The following is a 27505-nucleotide window of genomic DNA, read 5'->3' as shown; positions in this document are numbered from 1 at the left end:
AATTTTGAGAATCCCACTACTTATTTTGGGATGAGACAATCTTTCAAAAGCCAACATAAATATATTGGGGATGTATAACAAGATATAAACCAATCAAGGAAGGTTATACACACATGTGCTAAAATTTGCACTGAAGTTGACTTGAGAAAGGGTATAGAAATGCATATTTAATTAAATATTCATGATTTTAACAACCCATTCATTTGATTACAATAATGATACTTTATGTGTATCTATGTGCAAAGAGAATATACTCGAAAAACACCTTCCCAACAACAAAATTATTATAAGAAAATTTGAAAAATAATAGCTAATGGGTTGTAGGATTGAATGAATAATCAAAGATCATGCAAGAAGAGGTGTCCCAGTTTAGTCCCAATAAAAAATTCTATGACACCCTCCAAGGAGTGTGTTATTAAGAGTGACACAAACATGATCATGGATTACATGCCAAAATTTTATGGGAAAAACAGGAAGCAACATGAATGAGATATTATGGATTTCAAAGAGAGTTCATTTTATTCAATCCAATGGAAGCAAGGCAGTTGGTGTTGCTTGAGCATCCCTAAGCTCTAAATAAATTGGTTGAAAGCAAGAAATCTAAAAGAGAAATGCAAAGAAAGGAATATTGAGTTGTTAATATGTTGAGAAGTATTTTTAATCATTGGACTTTAGTCTTCAAATCAAAGGGGCTATATAAGAGTTCTACCATTTTCTATTGCACATGTTTAGAGATATTGAATTCTACATGAATTGAAAATTTTTGAGATTTGTGTCCAAGAGACCTTCAAATAAAATAAAATGATCTAGTTGCTTTGTAATATGAGCATTTCTTCGTATATCATTAGGCAAGTTGGCATAGGCTTTGTAGGGAGGATATCACAAAGGCCAATGTCATCAAAAAGGTCTATAAAGAACTTCAAGAGAGGGTCTTCCTAGCCATATGGATCCCAAACTTAAAAACCCCCCAAAGAGAAATTTAAATCTCCCTTGACAGTAATGTATCCTGTTTTCGCTCAAACTAGCGGGCATCCTAAAAGGGGATCCTTGAAGGGTTACTACTAGCCTAAGGGAAACAATGGACCGATAGCCCATTGTCACCTTGGCTAAGGCTCCATTCTCTTTACAAATTTTCACTGATGGGAGGAGACCAATGATAGGGTGAGGGGTGATCCTAGAAACCTATTCACAAGAGAGGCTCAAATATGTGGCTTGCTTCTCTTGGAAGACAAGATGTAAGGCTCTTTGTGAAGGGCTTGGGGAAAATTTATAGGGTTAGGTTTTAAGTATGTGCCTTATAAAGGAGATCCCTAAGCCCTATAATTCTTGTCGAAACTTGGGTTCCATGTGATCTTTGAAGAATTAACCTTGATAGTGCATGGGACCACATGGGACCAAGTGGACCCGAGGTTCAGTCAAGGGGATAGGATTTAGCAACCAATGATATGCTTGACCTAATTAGGGAGGGGAAAGGGATCAATGAATGAATTTTCAATGAAAGACAATGCAAGGATACCAACGATGTTTCTAGTCTAAGGGAAACCAAGGGAAAGAATTGGTCTTCGAGCTATGGCTTGCGATATCTCAAGATCCCACCATCAAAACCTCATGAAATTTTGGAGGGCTTATTGAGGAAACAAATGTATGCGTATGTATTGATTGTATGCATATGGTGTCACAGTCTCAAAGCTATGTATGGTGAACTCTTATATAGTGGGTATTTGATCCAACCTTATGAAGGCATAGGGGCATTAGTCATCATGGTTGATCACATGAATTAGAGGCTTCAAATATACCTGAATCACTTCGTACCTTATATGAGTCATCTACAAATTTGTGAGCATACTTTTCAAATTTATGCATAAACCATGTGAGGGACATTGGTTTGCTGCAAAAAGAGTCATGAGATACTTAAAGGGGACTCAAGATTATGGGCTTAAGTACACCAAGGTGGATGACTTTTGTCTTATTGCACATTCTAATTCATACTTCAATGGGGACAAGGAAAACATAGTATCAACTTCAGGATATCTCATGAGTCTTGGATCAACAATGGTCTCCTGCACGGGGCTTCACTCAATGAACCTCTCACATATCACGTGTGCTTGTGGCATACTAAACGATACCCCTAATTTGATTACATATTGAAAAACACCTCTATAAATCACATTATATAACCCCATTATGAATGAATGTGGTATGATATTTCTCCCCAAATGAAGCCCTCGTGGTCCCCTAGAGGTCACACAAACAATCAGTTTTGATAGATTCAACAACAAAAGCAGAATATGTGGCATTCGCAGAAGTGACAAAAGAAATTGTGTGGCTCAATAAAATAATTGAAGGCTTGCAAGAGAAACAAGTGAACTCAACTCCTTTACGTTTAGATAATACTTCTGCAATCAAGTTGGCCAAGAACCCAAGATTTTGATTGAACCAAGCACATCAATATGAAATATCATTTGATTCAATATCATGTAGAGGCCAAAACTATTCATCCAATACATTGTTCTATGACTAAGCAAATTGTAGACATCTTCACCAAAGCTCTAGGAAGAGAAAAATTCGAAAAGTTCAAAATGATGCTTGGGCTAACAAAAACTCCTTCAAATTAAAGGGGAGAATGTTAGACATTGCAATCCTTCAAGATTATAGTTTAAAATAATTAGATGTAAAATTAGGTGAGGTAACGAATAATGGGTTGGGTTTTAATAACTGTCTTTTAATGTGATAAATTTGTTTTCATTTCTCAATGAATGACCATTAGAACTATTCAATCCTCAAAGAGTACAACCTTTCAAACCCATTTCCTTTTTATCTTTCCTAAAAAAATATCCTTGCTTAAATGACAATGAGCTTGAAAATAAATAAATAAATAAAAACACTCTTTAATAGTCAAAAACTTCAAAAAATAAATTAAAAATACACATAATTTTTCCAAAATTCAAATTTTAAAATTTTACATTCTCTTGCACCTTCCTTGTGTGACCACAATATCTCCACAATTTGAGTAAAAGAAAAATAAAATCTATTTATGCAAAATATAGAGTATAATGATTCTAAATCATTTCCTCCAAATTTACTAATTTGAATTATTTCCTCCAAATTATGAATTTGGTCAAATTTTCACAAATCACTAAATCACTGTGCAATCCGAATTAAACCATGTGAAGAGTTTCAGATTTTTCCACAATGAGGGAGAGCATTCTATAGTAATTGGATCCCCTTTTCCCCCTCCGCCATTGATTCTTGTATAATGACAATATAAGGGTAGTGAACTTGATTAATTTGTTTATAGCTAAGTTTTTTATAGGGTTGGCTAAGGACTTGCAATTCAAGGATACGATTTTCATTTTGAAAGAGATTCAACGCTTGAAGCTCTAAGGTGCAAAATGATATATATATATATATATATATATATATATATATATATATATATATATATATATATATATTCATGGAGCAAATTTCAAAATTTTCATATTTATGTTCCATTGACAAAAAGGATTTTCCCCCTCTCTTGGGGACATTTAGATGATCATTGCTATGAGGCCCCAACCCTCTACCAGAGTCTAAAAAAGGGATGTTCAACGAGTCAAAGAAGGGGGAAACAAAAAGGCGAGCAGAGCATCATAAACTGTAACAAGGGGGGAGGCTAAAGAGGAGGAGGGTAGTAAGGAAACAAAAGTAATAGGGAGAGAAGGGGGAATAGAGGGGAGGGAAGGGATGAAGTAGAACATCAAGGAGGAAAGAGAAAAGGAGAGTCTTGGGAGAAAAATTAGGTTGTCCCTAAGATCCAAGGGGGAGGAAGTGATTCATGGAAGGACACTAAAGCACAAAAACACAATAAGAGATAGGCAAGGAACTAGAAAAAGGAGGTTGTTGCTTGGGGAGGGAGGGCCCTACTATGAGGTTGGAGGAGCTTGTCTAATAGTGTCTAGCAAACTCAATTGAATTTGAAGATCAAGAGAACTCTTCCGTGCACGAGACAAGGGAGAAAAAGAGGCTCTAGATTATGATATTCAAGGAGACGCTTGAATGTGTGGAGTTTTGAGAGGTTTGCCATGGATGCCAAAGAAAGGGTCATTACTGAATTGGAGGTAACCCTTAATATGTTGCATGTCTCATGAGTCTTATTGAAAAATGTTCAAGCCTTCTTAAAAGACTGCCACCAAGGAATTCACTATCCCATGAAGTTGACTATAATCCCTTTCCTAAAAGAATTCAGGATCACATAGTGTGCTAAACAAAAGCTTTAAGGCTCTCACAATGCGAGGAAGCAATTGCATAGTAAAAATGCAATAGAGTATGAATAGTGTAAACATGTGCATAGATCAATAAATAATAAACATATGTATGTCTATGTGTTGATTGTATGCATATGGTATCATAATCTCAAAGATGTGTATGGTGAACTCTTATCTAGTCGGTATTTGATCTGACCTAGTGAAGGCAGAGGAGCCTTAATCATCATGGTTGATCACATGACTTAGAGGCTTCAAGTGTCCTTGAAACACTTTGTACCTTACACGAGTCATCTACATTCTTTGCATAGAAAATGACAATTGAGGTATTGAACACATTATTTAATGATGGTTGGATGTCATTGTCCAAACATGGTTTGGGGGATGTCACTATTTGTATAAAGTCTTTCGCAAATTACATAAACCATATATCATCGTTAAATAGTCTATGTTCAATAGACATCAGCATATTGAGTGTAAAATCTTCCCTGCTTTTACAAGAGGTTTATATGGTAGACATCTTGAAGGAATGATTTTGAAGTGTTTTGATAAAGTTTGTTTGTTTTTTTTTAAGTATAATTAAAGGCTTAAACCTAAGAGGATTGATGTTCTCATATTGATCAAGTTGGTGCGTGGATTGGCCTAAGAGACTTTTTGTCCTCATTCAAGGTTTGTGCCTCGAAGAATTAAAGAACTTATATTACAAGTTGGAGCCCATATTTATAAATGAGAATCAAAGTCCTTACTATATTTAATAAAATTATTATTTTTGTTCTACTTCTTATGTTCTGGCTTAACCTTTTAACTAACATAATATAACAATTGTAAGAAGTATCAATTCACCCCCCCCCAGTGTTTCCAACAAGGTTTGAGACATATTTGGACATACCAAATCCCATGATTATGTTGTTTATGTGATAGATAAGTATTTTCCACCTGCATGTCCGCTGAGACCCTCTCTCTGGCACTGTAATTCTATAATGGTTAGTAATGGAAGCAAAACTACATGTACAAACTACTTACAATATGTTTCAACATATATTTTTCTAAGTTGATATTTATATCTATCATTAGGTAATGGAGAGATTTTGCACTAATTTTTCAAACTATTTATCATTCATAATTTCAAACCCTCATCATATAGCCTATATCAACAAGCTCATATGCTCTCCAAGGTCACCTTCAAATAATTAGGAGGTTGAGAATAAGGGAGTGTTCTCCAAATAGATTCGTTGACGTTAGAGTGCAATGTACCAATTGTGCTTTCCACATACTCTCGAGGTGGGACATTCCTTCAACCAATCTAACAAACTCTTCAAAATAGAAACATGTGCCAAGATGGTAGATGTCATTTAATAAATCCATATCTATTTATAATGAGGTCATGATAAGCTCATTAGATTCTACTTATAATGGTTGTTCCAACTTACACCTCAAGCCTTGAAAATTCTCTTTCTAAATTCAACTCAACTGGTAATCCTCTCAACATTGCCTCAATTATGGTGGATGTTTAAGGGTTTAAACATGTCTATATTGGTTCATTTCTATTCTCAAACCGCTTGATTCATCTTCCAACTTATGTTCAATCCAATGATAAATATTAGCATAAATGATTCCCTCCAATAGACTCCCATAAAAGCACTTAAAGCTGGGCTAGTGCTTTCATTCCCTCCAAAAATCTAACAATTTTGAAAATACATCTCAGTTTTTTAATTCATATATTTTACTAAAAATATATTTATTTTATCAAGATATTTTTTTTAAATATATATAATTAATATATATTGAATCAATAAATTTTGATTAACACATTAAATTAAACAAAATAAAATAATTAATAAATATTAAATCAATAGATCCTAATTAACACATTAAAATTATGTAATTATTACATAAATCAAAAATCGATCGGGCACTTTTCAAACAATTTGGTGGGAAATTTTCAAATTTCAAGCGCTTCTAGAACAATTTGGTGTTGAAGCATTTTGGGACACTTTTCAACGAATAGATAAATCGTTCGAGGAGCATTAGCTGGTGCACACATTTACAGATAGATGATTAACTCCACTATCCTCAGGGAGTATCGTGGAGCATTAACAGGTGAGGTGCTTTTGGCAATAACCCTTCCACACCATAAGACATGTTTACAAGCTATGCATTTACAGCCATTCCTTTTGCAAGGCCCGATCTTCCATGGTTTTAGCCTAAAACAAGTATTTTTTTCTTCTTCTCAAAAATTAGCTCTTTAAATAAATTATCATCTCTAGTAGGTGAAAACGGAAAACATTTCTCTAGTTTCTCCATGATAAGGATTACGCTTTCTCCCTGCAGAAAAGATAGGTGGTAGAAATGCAGGGCACTTCAATCGATAAATTTTCCTTTGAATTAGATTGAATACATAAGAAATTGCTCCCAGTAATGGGAAATGTAATGCTTGAGACAATAACAAGGGTCAAACTAATTGACCCAAAGTTTAACCTTCAAAACTAGGACACCAGAAAACCTGAACTTTAACCCTACTTTCGGAACAGGACACCACGCAGAAGGCACACCGGTCTAGATATGCACTTTAGTAGTTCGTGCCACCCATACCATCTCTCATACCTAGGACTTCCCTCTTATCCTTTAGAATCACAACAATGATGCACTCTGTGGTGGTTAACAATGAAGACACAATTGCAGCATCAACCAAAACATCTTTGATCACTTTCAGGGGATCAATAATCCCTACCTTCACCTTATCAATGTATTCACCTTAGTTAGCATCGTAGCCAAGGTCAAGATTATATTGCTCAATAATTTCCCAACAACCATTGCACCTTCCACACCAGCATTTGCAACAATTGTACATGAAAACATCTTCAATCGTATGTGCAATTTGACCTTCCTGAGGCAGAGTTCGTCATTTTTTCTTGAGGCAGGGTTTGGACCCTTTCCTGAAGTAATTTGGGCCTTCACTTCCTTATTTTTATGTGATGCCAATTTATGCAGATCTGTAGACTGAATTATAACATCCTTGACAATATCTTAGAATTATAACATCCTTGACAATATCTTAGAGATCGTTTTCTTTCAAAAACGATGTTACCTTGGTTTTTGATGACACCTATCTGGAGGCACCATCTAATTTGTCCTCAAATCTAAGACTTGACGCTGCCATCTCTGAGATCTATTTTACAAACTTTTCAGATATGAAAATTAAACAACAAAAATATAACCGCAAGAGTGGTTAGTCCTTCCAGCAACAATAATGAAACCCTCTAACTGCCGGTCTTTGATTCTAGTAGTTGATCTATTGTTGTAAACCCTAGAGGATCTCAATTATAGATGATCCTCTTATACCATGTAAAATTTTTCTAATTCAAGAGGACAATTGTCTTGTTTTTCTTTCTCAAATAACTCAGATCTTGAATTACTTTAATAACTGAATAAAATTCTGAACATGCAACAATCACACACATAACTGGGAAACCTAAACAATGGACTCAAATAGATTTTCAAGTACACACATAATCCTGTCCTTCAAATAAGCCTATCATTAATGATCAAAACTTACAAGGACACGTCAAAACTAAGGTTTTCAGCTTCCTGGACACTCAAATCTGCTCTATCTCCTTGTTGGATACTCAAACCCGCACTTTACTAAATTGTTGTACAACACTATTCAATATGGATTCTAATCTGACCTTGGCTCCTCTCCTGTGCTTTGAATCTGCTCAGCTAATCTTTCTCTGATCTCTTGTCTTTTTGATGTCCAAAAATGTTTGCATACAACTTCTCTCATCTTGTTCTATTTGTGGTTTCAGACACTAATTGAGAAAATTAATCTCCCTTATCTTAGCAACTAATCTCTTTAATCCGAGCAACCACATTTTCTCAACAATTATGTGTACAACTAATATTAGATCAAATACAAATCACTAATATTCTGAAAATATCTAGAATATTTCATTTAGATTTTGAAGAGTTAGGAGATCTAGTCAAATTGATCTTTAAGTTTTATTCACTAAGTGAAATTACAAGATGGTATTATTTCACAGTTTTACTAGGTGGTCACTAAAAGTTGTCTTGAACCACTTCTCACACATTCACACCTTACATGTGTAAGAAGTTCCTACCTGAGTTACACTTATTGACATACCCTGTATACCTTATACCTAGTTCCAAATCAAAGCAAAGGTCTTAGTAGAATGCCATTTCTCACATGCTGGTAGTCACACTGGCTTCTTTAAGACATATAACAACAAGAGTAATTTCTTTTCAAATGGACTCTAATAAGAGGTGAAAAATATTTGTTGCTTCATGTGAGACTTATTAGAGGAATAAAACAGAGACTGTGAGAAAAGGACTAATGTATGCCTTGCCCATTCTAAATAAAAGGTGAGAATACATTAACATTGTCTTTAGAAGTTTGCCTCTGGCTAGAGGGAAAATCTCCATCTTTGTTATTTTTAGGGTGCTATTGACAAATTCTCACATGTTGTTGAACTATTCATGCCGCATGTTTATAGGATTCATGGATTTAAGAAAAATCAGTTTGGAGTTAAAAGAACCAACTAGGTTTAAAGAGAAATTTAAGGTTGAATGGCAACTTTAGGGTAACAAAAATTAGTGGTATTAATTTGAAATTTTAACAAAATAAAGTTTATTGTGTAAAATTGGTTATCCCACATGCAAGAGATAAGCGAGCCTGCCTGAAGGCTTTAGACGGGCTCTTAAGCCTGATACAAAAGTATATTTGGGAATGTTTTCATGTGGGTAATTTGTGAGAAACAAATTCCTAGGTCAAGTGTAGTGTCCATATTCCTCTTGGACGGGCCTGGATTCACATCTAGACCTATCTAGGAAAAAAATTTGGGGTAATGCTTCAAAAAATGTGCCTCGAGTGGCTGCACCATGGAGCAAACTTTCATTGGCATAAGGTGTGAATTTTGAGGGGTATTTATTGGCACAAGGTGTGAAATCTGAGGGGTATTTATTCTATGAACTCTGAGGGGTATTTATTCTGCCAAAATTGCTCAGGACATGCACCATGGAGTAGAGTTTCATTGGCGTAAGGTGTGAACTTGATGGGTATTTATTCTGCCAAAATTGCTCAGGACATACACCCAATCTAATCCCTTTAGATCAAAGTGAGAATGGAACCCTAGTGGACAACAAAACACTTGTTTACCTCACCAGTGAGCCAATCACCCATTGGCAGGAAAAGCCATTTTATACTATATATTGTTGAATCATTTTCTTTTTCATATTAATAAAGGCTATGTTTTGAGGGTTTTCCACAAATATTTGAATGTTTTTCTTCTTTATTGTCAAATATTCAACGTTTTATTCCAAAATTCAGAATTTTGTTTTAGATTTAAGGTATTTCAAAAAGAAAAAAATTCTCGGGGAAAAGTCTCGTAATTTTCATTATCAAGGAAAATTACATGTTGTAAATTCCATAGACATATGCAGAAAAGTGACCGTGGTCATTTGAGAACTGTTTTGTACTGTAGAAATCTATACAAAAAATCCAAAGAAGGGTGTGCTGAGAGTATTTGATCATATACATTATTATTTACATATTCAATTTTTTTCAAAATTTCACCCATGGTGATCATTGTTCTATAGACAAAAATAAATAACAGAAATAGATAAGTTAGGGCATGTCAACCCTCTGAAATTCCTGATCCATGTATGGTCTATGCAAATACTGGTAGATCTGTTCTAGTGTGTGCTCCCTGATCAACCATTCCCCTCTAGGATGATCCGTCGCCGCTTTCGAAAGCCAATCGCGGGTTCATTGAAATCCCTGTAGATATGAGAACATGAAACATGATCAAAATGTGTTTTTAAAAACAAAACATCATCCAATATGGTTCTGAGTGTATATGCATGGCATGTAGAAATGCAGTTGAACCAGTTAATAACAATCTTGGAGTCCCCATAAACTTGTAAATATCTACAGTTTTTGTTTATAGAAAAATATAAAAGATGGCGAAGTGTAAGGAGATTTGAAAAGTTGGTTGTGCCATCTCCCAACCCCATACAAATATGGAAATAATGTGTCTTAGATATATGGAGGATAATGCCACCGCCACAACCCTATTCCTGTGCTAATCCATCAAAATATGCCCAAGGGTGCACTTTGTCTATGACCTCCGGTGTGATGGTTCGAATCTTGGCAACCTGTTCATTAACCAGAATTTCCATATAACTGTTGCAAATCTTAGGAATAATCAAAGGCCAAACTATATGCTTCCCATGAAATATGTTGTTGTTCCTGCTCATCCATATGTGCTAGCACACCATTAATGGAATATTTTGGGATCTTGGGTTTGGAGCTTCAGGCCACCACCGGTTTCAGGTATTTAGTATACCATCGCCAACCCAAGTAAGTGATAAATTAAGAGTATGTAACACCTGCACCCAAACCTGTTGTGTTGTAGGGCAAGAGAGAAAGAGATGGTGATTTGATTCCTCCTCCTCATGACATAATACACACCATGTAGGTCCCTGAAAAGATTGTTTTATGAGATTAGTTCCGGTTGGGGTTTTGTCCATAATGATGTTCCACATCAAAAGACGAGTGCCCAGAGAGCCTTTTAGCTTCCATACGCTGCTCCACCAGCTATCCAAAGAATCAGGTTTATGGCTAGCATGGATAATAGGACATCCATCCTTTGGAGTATAGATCCCCTTCTGTGCAAAACCCCAAATCAATTCATCATCCTCATCCCTTAGTCTCACATGGGATTCAATTAAAGCCACCGAATATCTCCTCCACTCCGTATGCCACTGATCTGGTATATCCAGGGCCTCCACTAGTATACGTAGTGGTGTTGTATAGGTCCCCAATCTGTGTGATGTCTGCCACTCCATTATGATTTAGGAAGGCAATCAAGCTAGGAGGGAGATGGTGTGAGTTGCCACAACCAATCCTTGGATCAGTCCCAATGCAGACAGACATACCGTTGCCGATCCACCAAGTAAGACCCCTTATTATGATGGGAAGGGTATTTATAACAACCCTCCAAATCATTGATACCTTTCCTATTCCAAGCAAGTAACCTTAACCAATCCATGACTGTGCGCGACCATATGTATTTATAGGCAACCACCTCTGACCAAAGGCTCTTGTGCTTTAGGAGAAGCCATCCTAATTTGGCTGCAAGTGCTTGGGCAAAAGCATAGAGGTTCTTGAGGCCCCAACCTCCCCATTTTTTGGGAGTTGCAATTCTACTCCATTTGACCCACGCATAGGGTTTTCCCTCCTTGTGACCCTTTGTTAAAATTGGAAACTAGTGCCAAACTCCATGTGGGTCATCTTATTTATTGCAGCTGATATTTTTCTTGGATCCCTCTCATCGAGAAGTGTAGGATTGATCTAAAGATCATCCGACTTCGATAAGTATTCATGGAGTTATGAATTTATTTTCGTTATAAGACAATTCGTCAAGGTCGCCCAGCAACCAAATAAACCCCACATGTGCTCAACGTTTTAGTATAAATAGAGGTGGCCTTCAAGTCATTTCAACACACTTGGGATCTCTTCCTTTCTCTACTTGTCTTTGGCTTTTAGTAAGAGGAGAGATCCCAAGGAATAACATTTCCCTGATCCAGAGCGCAGAAAGCCGGAACTACTGGAAAAGTCAAAACTGTTGGAAAAGTCGGAAAATCCGGAAAAGCTGGAACAGCCGTAACTGTCGAAAAAACCGGAAAAGCCGGAATTGCCAGAACTACCAGAACTACCGAGAATTACTGGAACTACTGGAACTGCCAGGAATAGCTGGAACTGTCGAAACTGCCGGAATTGCCGGAACTACCAGAACTACTGGGAATAGCCGGAATTGCCGGAATTCCTTGAACTGATGGAACTGTCAGGAACAGCCGGAATTGCCAAAACTGCTGGAACTGTCGGAACTTCTAGAACTACGGGGAAAAGCTAGAACTGCTAGAACTACCGGGAATAGCCGGAATTGCTGGAACTGTCAGAACTGTCAGAATTGTCAGAACTGTCGAAACTGTCAAGAACTGTCGGGAACTACCGGAATAGCCAGTGCATCTATCTCCGAAGGAGAGCAACATGCAAGGGACAACAAGAAATCAATGTGCAACCAACACATAGGTCAAGATGGAAACATGGTGCAGCAATGGCACATAATGTAGTACAATGATGGGTAAAGTCATGATTAATGAAGCATGATGAGATGCAGCATAGTGATGATGGGTGCAGCGCAGCTAGGTGCAGCATGACGAAAAAATGCAGCACAATGATAGGTGAAGGAATCACCTTGGAGAATTAGTTGAAGCAGCATGTCTTCAACTGATCTCATGTATCATCTTCTTAGAGATGATCTATGCTCTTATCTAGATAAGTCAACGTGTTGACTTCTATTGTTAACGTATTATCTCTCTCTCTCTGCTGAACTATTGAAGAACATATAAGAAGAATTGATTAAGGGTTCCCCACATTGGGGTCTGTCCCTGGCTAGTGCCACATCTTGTGTCCTCTTGTCTTGGCTTGTCTTCTGCAATTTATGTTTATGTTCTATCTGCAGTTTACTTTAATGCTGATGTGATTTCTAATCTGGAAAAGATATGGAGCTAACTATGAAAATTGAAATAAATTGCTCTAAGCATAGAACATACCTAAAATTAACATGGTATCAAAGCTGAGGTGAAGACAATGCCTAAGAAAGAGTGAAAGAGAAATCACCTATGACAGTTGGGAAAGGACAAAAGGATCAGTGGATTCCTCATCCCTCTTCAAATTCACTGAGGGTGAAGTCGAAGCAGAGAATATTATCAGAATGGCGCAGCGGAAGTTTCTGATGGCCTACCTAAAGATCACTTCATTGGGAAGTCTGGATCTAAGGGTGGATGGAAAGGCAGATGCCTTGGTTGCAATAAGTTCGGCGATTATGCGGAGTGTCTGAATGGTAGAGACACATATCTTGATGAAGATAACAATCATTTAAGGGACATCTTCAATGATCAAAGGAATGACAGGTAATGCAGGTCATCAAGGAAATGGCCGACTCTTCAAAGAAAGCAAGGAACCCCAGGTATGAAGAATCAAATGTTGTTTTTGATAAGATAAAGAAGCGTTATCTTGTATTGGCCCTCTCCTTTAGATTCTTTGGGAATCTAGCTTATATATTGTAGTGCTTCAAGGAACTTCATCGGATAGATGGGTGCACTCTCTAATTTGGTGGAGATGGAAACAATCATGGGATTATACTTGGAGTCGATGCCACCTGTCCCAGAAAGGGTGCAGGGAATGTTACCCCTCAATTGAATGAGGGTAACTCTATTCATTTACAAGAATCTCTTTTATGTACCTAATTGCAATAAGAACCTGGTGTCCATGTCAGAAATGGACGTCAAAGGTTTCAGGGTGGCATTCATTGATGGAAAGGTACGTGTTAAAAAATAGAATTTTCAAACATGCTTTTTCTCATGGCTTCAGGGTTAGCAATTTGTATCAAGTTGCAGGAAGGTCCATTAGGGATCATGTCAATTGACATATCGCATCTATCACACCGGAGGTCTACCTATAGGGCCCTACCCGATGTGGGTCAAATGGTGATAGGGATGCTTGAATTCAAGAAGAGCATGAAGGTACATGTCGGAGACGTACCGAAGGAAACTCTTATAAGGGGACCATTCCCCTCATGCAGCAGGTCCATAGGTTTGGAACAACCCGAGGGGTTTGAGATTGATGATGAAGAATCTCACGTATGCAAGTGGAAGAAAGTCCTCTATGGCTTAAAACAAAACTCCCCGGGTGTAGTATGAGAGGATTGATAGCTATTAGATGAAGTTGAGATTCACTAAGAGTGAAGCCGATCCAAACCATTGTTTGAAGGTTGCGGATGATAGACCTCTCATACCGGCACCTTATGAGGACGACCTATTTCTAACAAGTGCAGACCCTCTCATTTGTAGAAGTAAGAGGGAGTTGGATTCCAGATGTGGAATGATAAACTGCAAGCCTGTGACTACCTTGAGGATCTTAACTTTCAGAAGTTATATGGTAGTGATGTCGGACCAGATTTGGGAAATGCCTCTGAGTTTCATAAACTCATTCGTGTTGATGTTCTTGGTGAACTTCCATCTCGATATATGTTTTGCAGTTAGCATGGTGAGCTCATATTTGGTTGAGCCTCACTAGATTGGTGCCAAGAATCTTTTGAGATATCTTCGGGGCACAATCTCTCATGGATTGAGATACACTGCCAGAAATATGAAACTGCATGATTATTCGAATGTTGACTGAGCAAGCAGTGTGGAGGATCACTAGAGCACTTCTCAGTGTTGGTTCTCTTTGGATTCTACTTCGATATCATGGATGAGTAGGAAACAGAAGTCGATTTCTATAATCACCACCGAGACTGAATACATAGCTATGAGTATGATCTCGTGTGAAGCTGCATGGTTGCAGAAGCTCTTAAGTGAGCTGTTTGTACACATGATGAATACCACTATGATTCTCTGTGACAACCAGAGGGGGGATTCGATTATTGAGGAATCTCATATTCAATGATTGCTCCAGCAGATAGACATCAAATACTACCTTATCTGGGATATGGTAAGTCGATGAGTGAGGAAGCTCCATCGCATTGAGACTGATGTACAGGTCGCGGACATTTTGTCAAAGCCCCGAGGAAAGTTCAAATCTGTGACTTTCCCGAACAACTTGGAGTCATTGAGAGACCTTCTTATAAGGGTCTTGTAGGTTGTAACACATGACCATAGGGCAACTCACCCTACCCTAGTGGTGCGCTATGAACAAGATGATTAGTTATTCTGTGGGCCGGGATTATTAGTTCTCCCATGGAAAATGTGGAACGGGATGATTAGTTCTCCTGTGGGCCGGGACGATTAGCCCTCCCGTGGAAACTGTGGAACAGGATGATTAGTTCTCCTGTGGGCCAGGATGACTTGTTCTTTGTGGCGACTATGGAACAGGATGATTAGTTCTCCTATGGGCCAGGATGATTTTTTCTCCATGGCGACTGTGGAACAGGATGATTAGTTCTCTTGTGGGCTAGGATGATTAGTTCTCCATGGCATCCACTAACAGGATGATTCGTTCTCCTATGGGTAGGATGATTAGTTCTCCTGTTAAGGCATCCTACCCATGCAATCTGGGACTCATGGGAAATACCTCTCATCTGATCAATGAGTAGGGAAATGAGGTTAGGGACCATAGTAGTACTATCGATGGACGCATCGATGTATCTACTGTACTCCCTATGCTAGGATGACCTCCATTGATCTGAGATCAATGAAACAGATCTGGGATTAGTATGAGTGGTTTGAGACACTCTCTTGAGATATTGATATGGGATTAATAAAACTAACTTCGAGTCAGTTAGAGTGATGTGACACACTCTCTTCAAATGAAACTGACTTTGGGTCAGTAGAGAATGGTATGAGACATTCTCGATAAATTCTTCTTCTTCATGGTTCAGCAGAGCAAAGTAGAGTAGAGCAAAGTAGATCTCAGCATAGTAGAGCAATACAGGGCACTGATGGCAAAGATAGTACAGTCGGACATATGGATCAGCGGATGGAGTTCTCCCTAGTTGAGAGGGAGTGTTAAAATTGGCAACTAGGGAAAAACTCCATGTGGGTCATCTTATTTATGGTCACTGATATTTTTCTTGGATCTATCTCATCGAGAGGTGTAGGATTGATCTAAATATCCTCCGATTCCAACAAGTATTCATGGAGTTATGAATTTATTTACGTTATAAGACAATTCGTCAAGGTCGGCCAGCAACCAAATAAACCCCACATGTGCTCAACATTTTAGTATAAATAGAGGTGGCCTTCAAGTCATTTCAACACACTTGGGATCTCTTCCTCTCTCTACTTGTCTTTGGGTTTTAGTAGGAGGAGAGATCCTGAGGAATAGCGTTGCCCTGATCCAGAGGGCAGAAAGCCAGAACTACCGGAAAAGCCGAAAAATCCAGAAAAGCCATAATTTCCGGAACTACCGGAACTGTCGGAACTACCAGAATTGCCGGAACTGGTGGAACTACCGGGAATTGCCCGAACTGCCAAAACTACCAGGAATTGTCGGAACTTCCGGAACTACCGAGAATAGTCAGAACTGCCAGAACTGTAGGAATTGCCAGAACTGTCGAAGCTACTGGAACTACCGGAATTGCTAGAACTGCTAGAACTGCCAGAACTACTGGAACTGCCAGGAATAGCCAGAATTGTCGGAACTGTCGGAACTGCCGGAACTGCCAGAATTTCAAGAACTTCTGGAACTGTCAGGAACAGCTGGATTTGCCGGAACTGCCGAAATTTCCGGACCTGCCAGAACTGTCAGGAACTGCTAGGAACTGTCGGAATAGCCAGAGCATCTATCTCCGAAGGAGAGCAACATGCAAAGGGACAACAAGCAAGCAATGTGCAGCCAACACATAGGTCAGGATGGCAACATGGTGAAGCAATGGAACATAATGCAATACAGTGATGGGTACTGTTAGCGCTTGAGATTTCACCCTAGGCTGAGGAAGGTAAACCTTCAAGGCAACATCAAACCATTTCACCTCGTAGCTAGCCCTACGGGGTATGAGAAGGCTCTCTCCGGTCAAACTCGGTAGATCTTTCAATAGGATGAGCGGACCTAATTAGGAACACTGATATTAGGCTAGTAAACTGATGAGGAGGGTTGATTTAAAGTTTTTTGGGGTTTTTGGTGGCAATTGGAGGGAGTGCAATTCAGGGTGTGGGGATTGAGCTCAGTTTTTGCAGGTGGGTCTTTGGGGCAAGGTAGGAGTTTGTGCTGATGCCTTTAGCTGAGATGGATGATCCAGGAAGAAAGAGAGGGAGCTAAAGAGGGCAAACAATGACTTTGAATCCTCTTTAGACAGTGGAAAACATAAGTATTAAACAAAATTGAAAGCTGAGCATGGCATGCATGAATTCAAACTTAATCACTTCTTTTGTTTAATTAGCAGCAATAGAATAAGAGATGGAACACATAAACACACTTACAATGACAAGTAGGAAACACACCATCAACACAATAATCCACAAGAATCCACAATGATGTCTGCAAAACCCTGGCCTTCCTTTTTTTCAAATTGCAGAGATACAAGTGAAATATACAATAGAGCTTCTCCCTCAAGAGTCCAACCATGAAAATGAGCAAGAGAAGGCATAATATAGATCATCTAACTCCTTTCCCCACCTCTAGGGGTTGAGCTCAGCTTCCTAGGAGCAGTTTGAACTAATTCTAAACTGAGCACTAGATAATAGGCAGTCAAAACAACTTGCCTCTAAAACTTAGGTAACCCATCCATGCATTTAATATTCACTATTTACATCAAGGAAACTTCTAGAAGTGTCAAAGGAGAGTAAATGCATCCATGTGCCATGAAAATTACACCAAAGTTTCTTATTTACATGCCCAAAAGTCATCCAAGAGTAAAAACAGTGTCTTGCTGGCCGAAATGGTCAAATCTGGCAATTTTCCCTGAGTGGTCGCGCCCCTGATCCTGAGTGGTCGCGCCCCTTTGCAGCTCTGGTTGAAGGCCTTCCCGGTGTCCAAATCAGGTGCAAGATAGCTCGTTGGAAAGGTCTGGAAGTCTAATTTCCAAACCAAGTGGAATTTCTGAATTTGGATTTGATTTGACCCCTCAAAAATCATTTCTCCCAAGGCAGATTTCTGCAACTCAAAAAAGGGGCAGAAAGTCAAAATTTGCATGTATTTTGAGCTTTTGGAGGCCCAAATCTCCATAAAATTTGAAACCCATCCATATCCAAGTGTATTTTGTCATGAAAAATCCAAATATGTATATTTTTCCTCAATATGAGCTGTCCCCATGAGTGGTCGCGCGGGGGGTGAGACCACTCAAATGACCAAAACCTGTAAAATGCTAAAAAATGCCAAAAATGCCTCAAAATCCTCAAAATTTCTTGTGTTTGCTGCTGGGAGGATACTAATGAGTATCATGGTGAGTGATTGATGCCTCAGCCAAGATACGGAGTGGGTTGGTCTTTTTCTTCCTCTTGCGGGCCTCGGACAACTTCTTTTGGAGTATCTTCACTTTCGCCTTGCAAACATGCATTCTCGCCCAATAGTGAGTTTTCGTGTTCTGTAGCAGCCTTTTGTCTTTGTTTGCCTTCTCTAACAGCCTCTGCAAGTGTGCATTCACACGGATAAGCATGGATTCCCTCTCCTTGGGCAGCAAGTCACCGGGCCTCCTACGGTTGATGATTCGGTCACTTCGAATCCTCCACATCTCATCCAACTCTTTCTCATCCTCAAGTTGCTTGTTGCACTGCTCAAGATAGTTTATTGTCCATTGTTAGGGTTTTGGGTAGATTAGATGGAGGGCATTAGGGTTTAGGGAATGTATGTGAGGGAGGGATAGGGTTTAGGTACTGGGGATGGGAAATTTAATATTCTTTGCAAATGAGATAAGATAGAAACATATCATAACAATTGTGAATTTAATGGGAAACAATGGAGGGAATATATGGGAATCAACACCTTGAAAAAACATCAAACCTTAGCATTATGCCTACATGAACAAGCAGCTACCAATGTCTTATTTCCTTGCATTCTTGGAGGTACAATCACAAGCATGAGGATCCACAACCACCATCAACCAACAAAACAATTTGTAGAGAGCCTACCTCAACCCAATTTGCAAGTTTGAAGGAGATTTTGAGTGAGTTGGAGGTGATTTTGGCACTTACAGCCTGAGTGGTCGCGCACCTCCTGAATGGTCGCGCACGTTGTAATTTAACACTGCAGGAGAGCCTCTGAGTGGTCGCGCACCTCCTGAGTGGTCGCGAACATTCACAGCCTTGTTTGAGGGCCTTCTGGTGTCGGAATCAGGCGCAGGATAGCTCGTTGGAAAGTTATTTGAGTCTACTTTCCAAACCAAGTGGAATTTTTGAATTTGGAGTTGATTTGACCTATCAAAAATCAAATCTCCCAAGACTAGTCAAAAAGTGCCCAATGAGGCTGCCTCATGGAAGAGTGCTGTTGCAGTCAACTTTTGAATACCTTCCTCAACCCCAAATTGAGCTCATGATAGCTCATTGGAAATATATTTGTGTCTAGTTATCGTTTTAGCCATCACGCAAGTCATTTGGTCAACAAATCTAGGAGAAAACTTGATTTTCCCAAGGTCACTTCAGAGGTGCCTTTGATTCTCCTGAGGCAACGGTATTCTTGACATTTCTCTCAAACCATGACACCTGTGCAAAAAGTGAAGGAGGTTTCTTTTCCTTGACATGTTTTGGACAAAAACCTCTCTCAGTTTTTCAAAATTCATCTTTTATTGCTCAGAACCATTATTTTAGTGAAACTTGCCCCGATGTGTGAAACAAGGAATTTTGTCGAAATGGAGTGAAATGAAGGGGATAAGGGGCTTCTAAATTCTTGAGGAAATTTTTGGGAGTAGGGAGGGATGTTAGGAAGCAGGGGAAAGTGGAATCTCAGATATTGAGTGAGAGGAAGGGGTTGAAAAGGACAAAACACAGGCCAAACCTAGAAAATTGCCAAGTTGTAGCTAGAAACTAGGGTTTGTGCAAAAATGAGGAATTTGGCGGATCTAAGGGATGGGAAGTGTTTGATAAGGTACTTTAAGGATGGGGAAGGTGTATGAACATCAGGAAACAAGTTTTGCCGATGATTTGTCCGCCCAAGAGAAACTGCCTTCAAAACCCTAAGAGAGGGAAATGACCTTGCCTGGGCGCAACTGAAGCATGAACAAGGTATCAAATGACCCATTAGACACTGACATGATAATGAAAACCCTATGAATGATGATAGACTCAGCTGGATAGTGACATAGACTGACATTTGGGCAAACCCTAGACCTAATGACTAGTGACCAAATTTTGCTTGAAGACTCACTGAAATGACAAAATTTGACCTTGACACTTCAAAATCACTGTGTAAGAGCACATTTGATCACTGGAGGAAGGCTGTAAAGACTGACACTAACAGGTACAGTCATTATTAATGAAGCATGATGAGATGCAGCATAGTGATGATGGGTGCAGCATGGTGCAGCGCGGTGAGGTACAGCATGATGATGAAATGCAGCACAACGACAGGTGAAGGAGTCACCTTGGAGAATTAGTTAAAGCAGCATGTCTTTAACTGATCTCATGTATCATCTTCTTAGAGATGATCTATGCTCTTATCTAGATAAGTAAAAGTGTTGACTTCTGTTGTAAATGTAATCTCTCTCTCTCTCTCTCTCTCTCTCTCTCTCTCTCTCTCTCTGTGCTGAACTATTGAAGAACATATAAGAAGAATTGATCAAGGTTTCCACACATTGTGGTTTGTCCCTAGCTAGCGCCACATATTGTGTCCTCTTGTCTTGGCTTGTATTCTATGATTTATGTTTATGTTCTGTCTTTAGTTTACTTTAATGCTGACGTGATTGCTAATCTAGAAAAGATATGGAGCTAATTGTGAAAATTGAAATAAATTGCTCTAAGCATAGAACATACCTAAAATTAACACCCTTCCATAAGAAGTGGCAGCAACTCGCTAAATCCTTTGTAATATACCTTGGGGGATCCAGGCCAGAGACATCCAGAAGACTGGTGTTGGTTACAGAACTAATTTAATGAGCACTAGTATACCTGCTCTGGATAGTAGACGATGGCTCCAAATATTTAATCTTCTTTCCACCTTGGCAATCAACCAGGTCCAATCTGTAATTTTGTATCCATCTACTTTTATCCTAAAACCCAAGTACTTCAATCCATCTTCCATTGTCAAGTTTTGGAAGGGGAAGTTTTGGAGTGCACGACAGGTCTCCTGTTGAGTACAAGCTAAGAGAGATATAGTGGATTTGGCCCCATTTATTTCCATCCCTGTGGCGGCACAAAAAATATTCAGCACTTCAGAGATAGTGTTTTTGTCCTGAATGCCTCCATCTAAGAAGATGAGCATGTGATCCACAAAGGGCAGATGTGTTAGAGTGCATTGCTCCATGATCTTGAGACCCTTAAGCCTCCCGGCTCATTTTTCCGACGCAATCAGCCTGCTTAAGCCTTCCATCACAATAAGAAAAAGCAATGGGGAGAGAGGACACCCTTGCCTAATTCCTCGCTCCACCTAAAAGGAATGGGAGACTGATCCATTGATTAAGGTTCCAAAGGATAAAGATGTAATGCAGCACATTATCCATCTGATAAAAACCAATGGAAAGCCCAGGTGAGTAAGGATCATCCTTAAGAATAACTAGCTAACCCTATCAAAGGCCTTTGAGAGGTCAATCTTGAGCATCACCCCTTTAAGCTTCTTCTGTTTGATGGGGTGTAAGGCCCCTTGTGCTATGCCGATGGACTCATGGATTTTTCGATTGTGTAGGAAGGAAAATTGTCCCAAGGAGATGTTTCCCGATAGGATCAGCTTGATGCGGTTAGCAATGATCTTTGCAATAATTTTGTATAGGAAGTTACATAAGGATATAGGCCTGAAGTCAATGAAGGATGGCGGGGAGTCTATCTTGGGAATGAGGGCTATTTAGGTGGAATTTATAGGTTCATACATTCTTCCCGTTGTACGACATTCCTCAATCACATCGGGTAGATCTAGTTCAATAATGTCAAAGAACGTAAGATAGAATTCCATAAACCAACAATTTGGCCCTGGACTTTTGTCCTTCCTAAACCACTCCAAGGTTCCCTCCAGTTCCCCCATAGTAACAGGTTTTATGAGATCCTCCACCAAGTCAGGTTCCACAAATTTGGGAAAATGCCCTACAATGCGAATGATATCAGCTAGAGCTGTGCCTGGTGGGGCTTTGAACAACTACTTGAAGTGAGTGTTAGCAACCATGCTAGCTGATTATAAGTTTTAGCAATCAGACCTTGTTCCGTAAGCATCTTCTAGATAGTATTGTTGGCTTTCCTTCCATTTGCAAATTTATGGAAGAATTTTGTATTCCCATCCCCTGCTTTTAACCAAATTTCCCTGCTTCTGAGTCTCCAATTTTCTTCCCGATCCAGCAAAATCTTTGATCTCTAGGTTTCCAAGTCCACAAGGTGTAGTTTTGCTGCTATATAGGTGTACCCTCTTCCATGTTCATCTGTTAGAGTGGCCAGCTGATTTTCAATGTCACCAAGGGTATGTTCCTCCTTGGCCTTTTTCCTTCTGGCCCAATCTATGGATAATCGTTTGAGTTTGATCAGGTTACTATAGAAACCCTCAGCCTTCCTCTTGACATTTGTTAAGGGATGGGCCTTCCAAAATTCTGAAACCAACCTGAGATATTCAGGGTCCTTTAACCAGGTGGAATTAAACTTAAAAGCAGCCCTAGGTTTTTTGAAGGAGCCTACCGCTTCCAAATAAATAGGGGGATGATCCGATATTCCTCTAGTGCCCACCCATTGTCTGTAATTTGTGAGGGAAGTAAGCAGATCTTCTTGAATGAGATACCTGTCTAGTCTCCTCCCCAGAGCTACATCTCCAGTCCTTCTGTTGTGCTATGTTGGTAGATTCTTGTTCATAGGGACATCAATAAGACCATGTTGCTCCAAGAGGATGTCGAACTGATCCGAGAGTGGATCCAGCTGCGAGTGGTGTCCCCAGAATTCTTCATGTCCAATGGAGAAATTAAGATCTCCCCCTAGAATAGTGGATTGGTCTATCAGGGGATTCTCAAGGAGCTGCTGCAAGAAATCCAATATACTGTGATTGGGTGCATAAATGTTAATAATACAGATATTTTTGCCTAATTCAGCTGAAAATATATCAATACCCAGGAAACCCTAACCTCCCCAAGCCGATGTAACCTTGATGGTTCGAGGTTTTATCACGAGAGCTAGACCCCCGAATCTCCCAACAACATCTAGGGCTTGAAAGTGCCACCCTGCCATGATAGTTAGAAGGGTCCTAACAATCAGCTCAAAGCTACCTAGGGTTTCTTGATGAAAAATAATGTCACAAGGCTCATAGCTCAAGAGTTTCAAAAGGGCTAATTTTTTAGAGGGACTAGCTAATCCCCTACAGTTGAAGGAGAGCCACTTCATGGGGGAACATTGCCAAGGGTGTCTGGTGCTCCAAGTACCCTTTCAATGGTGTTTTGTCTGCCCTGAGCTACATCATCCCCAACAATCATAATGGCTTTGGACATCCTGGAAGGCCTCCCCTTGGTGGGTTTATGCTCAACATTAGAGGGTGTGATACCCAATCCAAGCGAGTCAGGGATTGCCTAGTGGTGGGAACGAAGGTTGTAGGAATGTGAACCCAAAGTAGAAGGGGAAATAGGATTGTGTTGGAGCCTGTGTCCAAGGACAGCCGGGGGGTGGTGGAAAAGATAGGAAATGGGTGCTCAAGTGCACAGGTAATGGGAGAGGTAACCAAACAAGGTGAAGATGTAGATGATGCCAATGAGAAAAAAAATATTGATTAAAATTCAGTGCAGAGGATAAGGGAGAAGAAATTGTATCCGATGTAGGAGCAGCCTCCGCAGCAGACCGAGATCTAGTCATAGGAGGGGAGATTGGCAGCATTTGGGAAGCACTGGATGGATGAGCAGTGACCCCAGCCACATCCTTTGGACTATTCGGACTTGTGGACTGCTCATCCACAATTAGGTCTTCTATTTGGTGATGTTTGATTCCCTTTGTAACAGTCGGAGTAGTAGGCATGAGCAGTGGGCATTCTTTGAAAAAATGTCCAACCTTATGGCATCGTCTACACCTAAATGGAATGCCTTCGTAATCAAGATTTTGTTAGCGAGAGAAATGCCTCCAATGTAGGGTAATCTTTTCCTCCAGGCCTTCTCTGGTGTCCAAATGAACCAGGATGCGAGCCATAGTCATATTCCCTAATGTTTCATAGGATTGATCATGTTCCAAATAGGTACCTAGTGCGTTGCCTATGCGCTTAAAAACGACTGGAGTCCAGTATTGCATTAGAATGCCTGGTAATTGAACCCAAATTGGCCCAGCTCCCATATGTTCCCTCTTAAGATCAAATAAGGGATCCCATCTTTTCAGCAGAATAGGAGCTAATTTAATGTTCCACCAAGGTTCCAGGACGAGGGGGCGAGGGAGCGAGGATACACGGGAGCAGCCTATGCAAAAGATCCCCACAATTTGTAGGAAACGTGGGGGAGTTTCAGGGTCTTAAAAACTTATAAATATAAAATATAATTTATTAATTGAGTCTACTATGACAATTGGGTTTGAATTGAAAAGCTGCAAAGCATGATCATTGATATGAATATCATTATCTAATATCATATAAATTTAAAATTCTAATTTATAATCATACATCATACATTATGATTAAAGTTTAAAATTTAAACCATATTGATGTTCCACTTCCTACTATGAACATTGAATATTGAACAGTGAATATTCAATATTGACATAAAATTATAAAAGTCAAGTCTAATACATCATACATCAAGATGCAAGAGTCCAAATTTTATAGAATTATAAAAGATTAAAGTCAAGTCTGATACATCAAGCGCCCAAATTTTATAGAGTCGGAATAACATAATAACATCAACATAAAAGATAAACGAACATAATGCAAAATATGCCTCAAGGTAATGCCCCAAGGTAATGCGCAAGCCTCAAGGTAATGCCCCACTAGTCTCTGCATCCAACTGCTGCATGAATAAATCAGGATCAAACATATCACCATCTAGATCCGAATCACTAGCATTCTCAAACATGCTATGTGGCACACCAACAAACCCCATCTATCTCTCATCAAGTCTCTCCTCCATATCTACCTATGCATCATCCTCTGGATCAACATCCCATCATGTTGTTGGTCCCTTCAAATACTCAAGTGTCTTCCTATGCTCAAGACGTAGGGCACTGTGCACAGCAACTAACTTCTCTGCTCTTTTAGAGGTAAGCTTTTTCCTCTTGATAGAGTGGATGAAACTATATGTGGACCAATTCCTCTCTACTGCAGAGGAACTAGCAATATGAGAAAACAAACACATGGCTAGATCTTTGAGCTCTGGAGCATCATCCCCATGCATCCTCCACCAACCAATCGGGTCATCTTGGGCTAGATCTATGCGATCTGCCCGAGCACCACGTGTGTTGAAGGGGCCACTACGAGATGCAAACTGAACAAACTGTCTTTGAAATCTTGACCCCTCCTCCTCACTGTACATCTTTGCAATTGCATCTAGGAAGCCTTTCTTTACCTCTTGATCATCAATAGGAGGCACCCTCCCAGGTCTCTCAACATACCATTTTGGGTTTAATGCATATGCTGCCATGTGCAAAGGTGTGTTCATGCGATCCCACCTACGCTGAATGATGGGTCGAATCTAGGAAGTATAGAACTCTAATGAGGGCTCCCTCTGCTGAATGGATACCTTCACATGACCCAACATGCTATCAAAAGTCTCATATATTTCTCCAAGACTAGGAGCATATGAATCAGTGTAATGAATGACCTCCACAATAGGGCCCAAGAATGACATCAAATAAGAACAATCTGCCCACGAATAATTTTCCAACACCTAAAGCCTGACCTTCTTCCCAGTGTCTGTCTTTGATTTTGACCACCTTCCCCACTCTGAACTCACAACCAAGGATTGTAGAGGTGCTTGTACCTCTATCATCCTCTCCAATAAGATAAAATATCTAGTATATCTAGTATCAGTGGGCTTGAGGAATTCCTTCCTCGTGTGATTCTTGTACATAGCCAAGGAGGTGTGGTGGTTGCAGATAAACATCTGCACATATCTTGCCACTGACACCAAGTCTGATATCCACTAAATCTTGCCAATGTCCTTCAGTGCATTATTGAGTGCATGCACACAATAAGGAGTCCAAAAAATGTGTTGATACCTATTTTGAATCAATAACCCAGCTAATCTACAAACTGCTACTGCATCTGTCACAACCTGCACCACACTATCAGGCCCAACATCCTATATAGCTTCTCGAAGAAGCTCAAATTGGAAAGATGCATCCTTTCACTTTCCAGAACAGTCAACAGCTTTAAGAAAGAATGGACCTTCTGAAGATGTCACTATGATGTTGATTAGTGGGCATTTTTTGATGTCACTCCATCCATCCATAACAATAGAGCAACCAAACCTCAACCATGTTTGTCTCATTCTCTCTTTCTACACATTAATTTTGGACACTTGTCTATCTAAAATTGTTGTTCGTAGTTTATGTTCTCTGGGTGGTACATATGAAGGCCCTATTTTTGCAATTTCTTGGACCATTTTCTTGTAATAAGGAAAACGAACAACGTCGAAGGGAATTCCATTGGAAAAAAGAAATTTTCCAATTGCATCATCTGTGTCATCTCGATCTAGAATGTTGTACATCCCCGAAACTGTACCAACCATTGCACAAGAATGAGATGCACCAGTAGAAACCTTTGTCTTTCTTGATGAAGCACTGGATGGAGGAATATTTGTGGATGGATCAACATGTCTACTAGAAAACAATCCTTTTCCAGTGGCTGCCCTTTCTAGCCTCCAAAGTTTCTCTCTTTGAGCTCAATCCAGGTTCTTTGAGCTCAATCCAGGTTCTTTGAGGGACACATATTGACTCCTTTACCTGTAATAGCCAAAATGTGTTGCTTCACCCTGGTATAGCTGCCAAAAAAGTGATGCCCACAAATATTGCAGACCCAATTATGTGAACCACCACCAACTTTTGGATTCTTTTTCGGTAGTCTAGTTGCATAGATTAGAAGTGGTTTTATAGGATTAAATGTCCCCTTTGCAAATTTTTCCAGCTCTCTTAGTGGGCCTCCAAAATCTACACCATGCCTATTCTGGTATCTTGCCCCCTTGTGACCACTTTCAACTTCTTCCTTTGCATCATGTGGCTCACTACCACTGTAGCTACTGTCACTGTTCCCAGAAGAAGTTTGACTCTGGCTCATAGTTGTAAGTTGCAAGTTGAATGACAAATCAAAATGTAAGTTGCAGCGTGTAGGTTGCAACCTGTAATGAAAAAAAAAAGTTAGAAACATTACAGCTACAGCACACACATTGAAGTTTTGATTCTTGAACACTGATTTTTTTTTTAATTTACAAGAAAAAATAGAAATTAAATTATTAATACACTAAAAAATTATAAACAATTTTAAAAAATTAAAATTTACAAAAACAGATTCAATTTTTTTTTTAAACACAGACTCAAGAGTTAAAACATAAAATAAAAAAAGAAATGAAAAAAATGAAAAAAAAGGAAAAAAAGTTAAAACAAAACCTAAAAAATTAAAAACAAATTAAAATTTACAAAAACAAATTGAAAAATTAAAAAACAGT

This window comes from Pinus tabuliformis, chromosome 8 (genome assembly GCF_031772625.1).
Source record: "Pinus tabuliformis cultivar Carrire ecotype Pingquan chromosome 8, CPIR1, whole genome shotgun sequence".
In the NCBI taxonomy this organism is placed as follows: domain Eukaryota; kingdom Viridiplantae; phylum Streptophyta; class Pinopsida; order Pinales; family Pinaceae; genus Pinus; species Pinus tabuliformis.
This window is presented reverse-complemented; position numbering follows the sequence as displayed.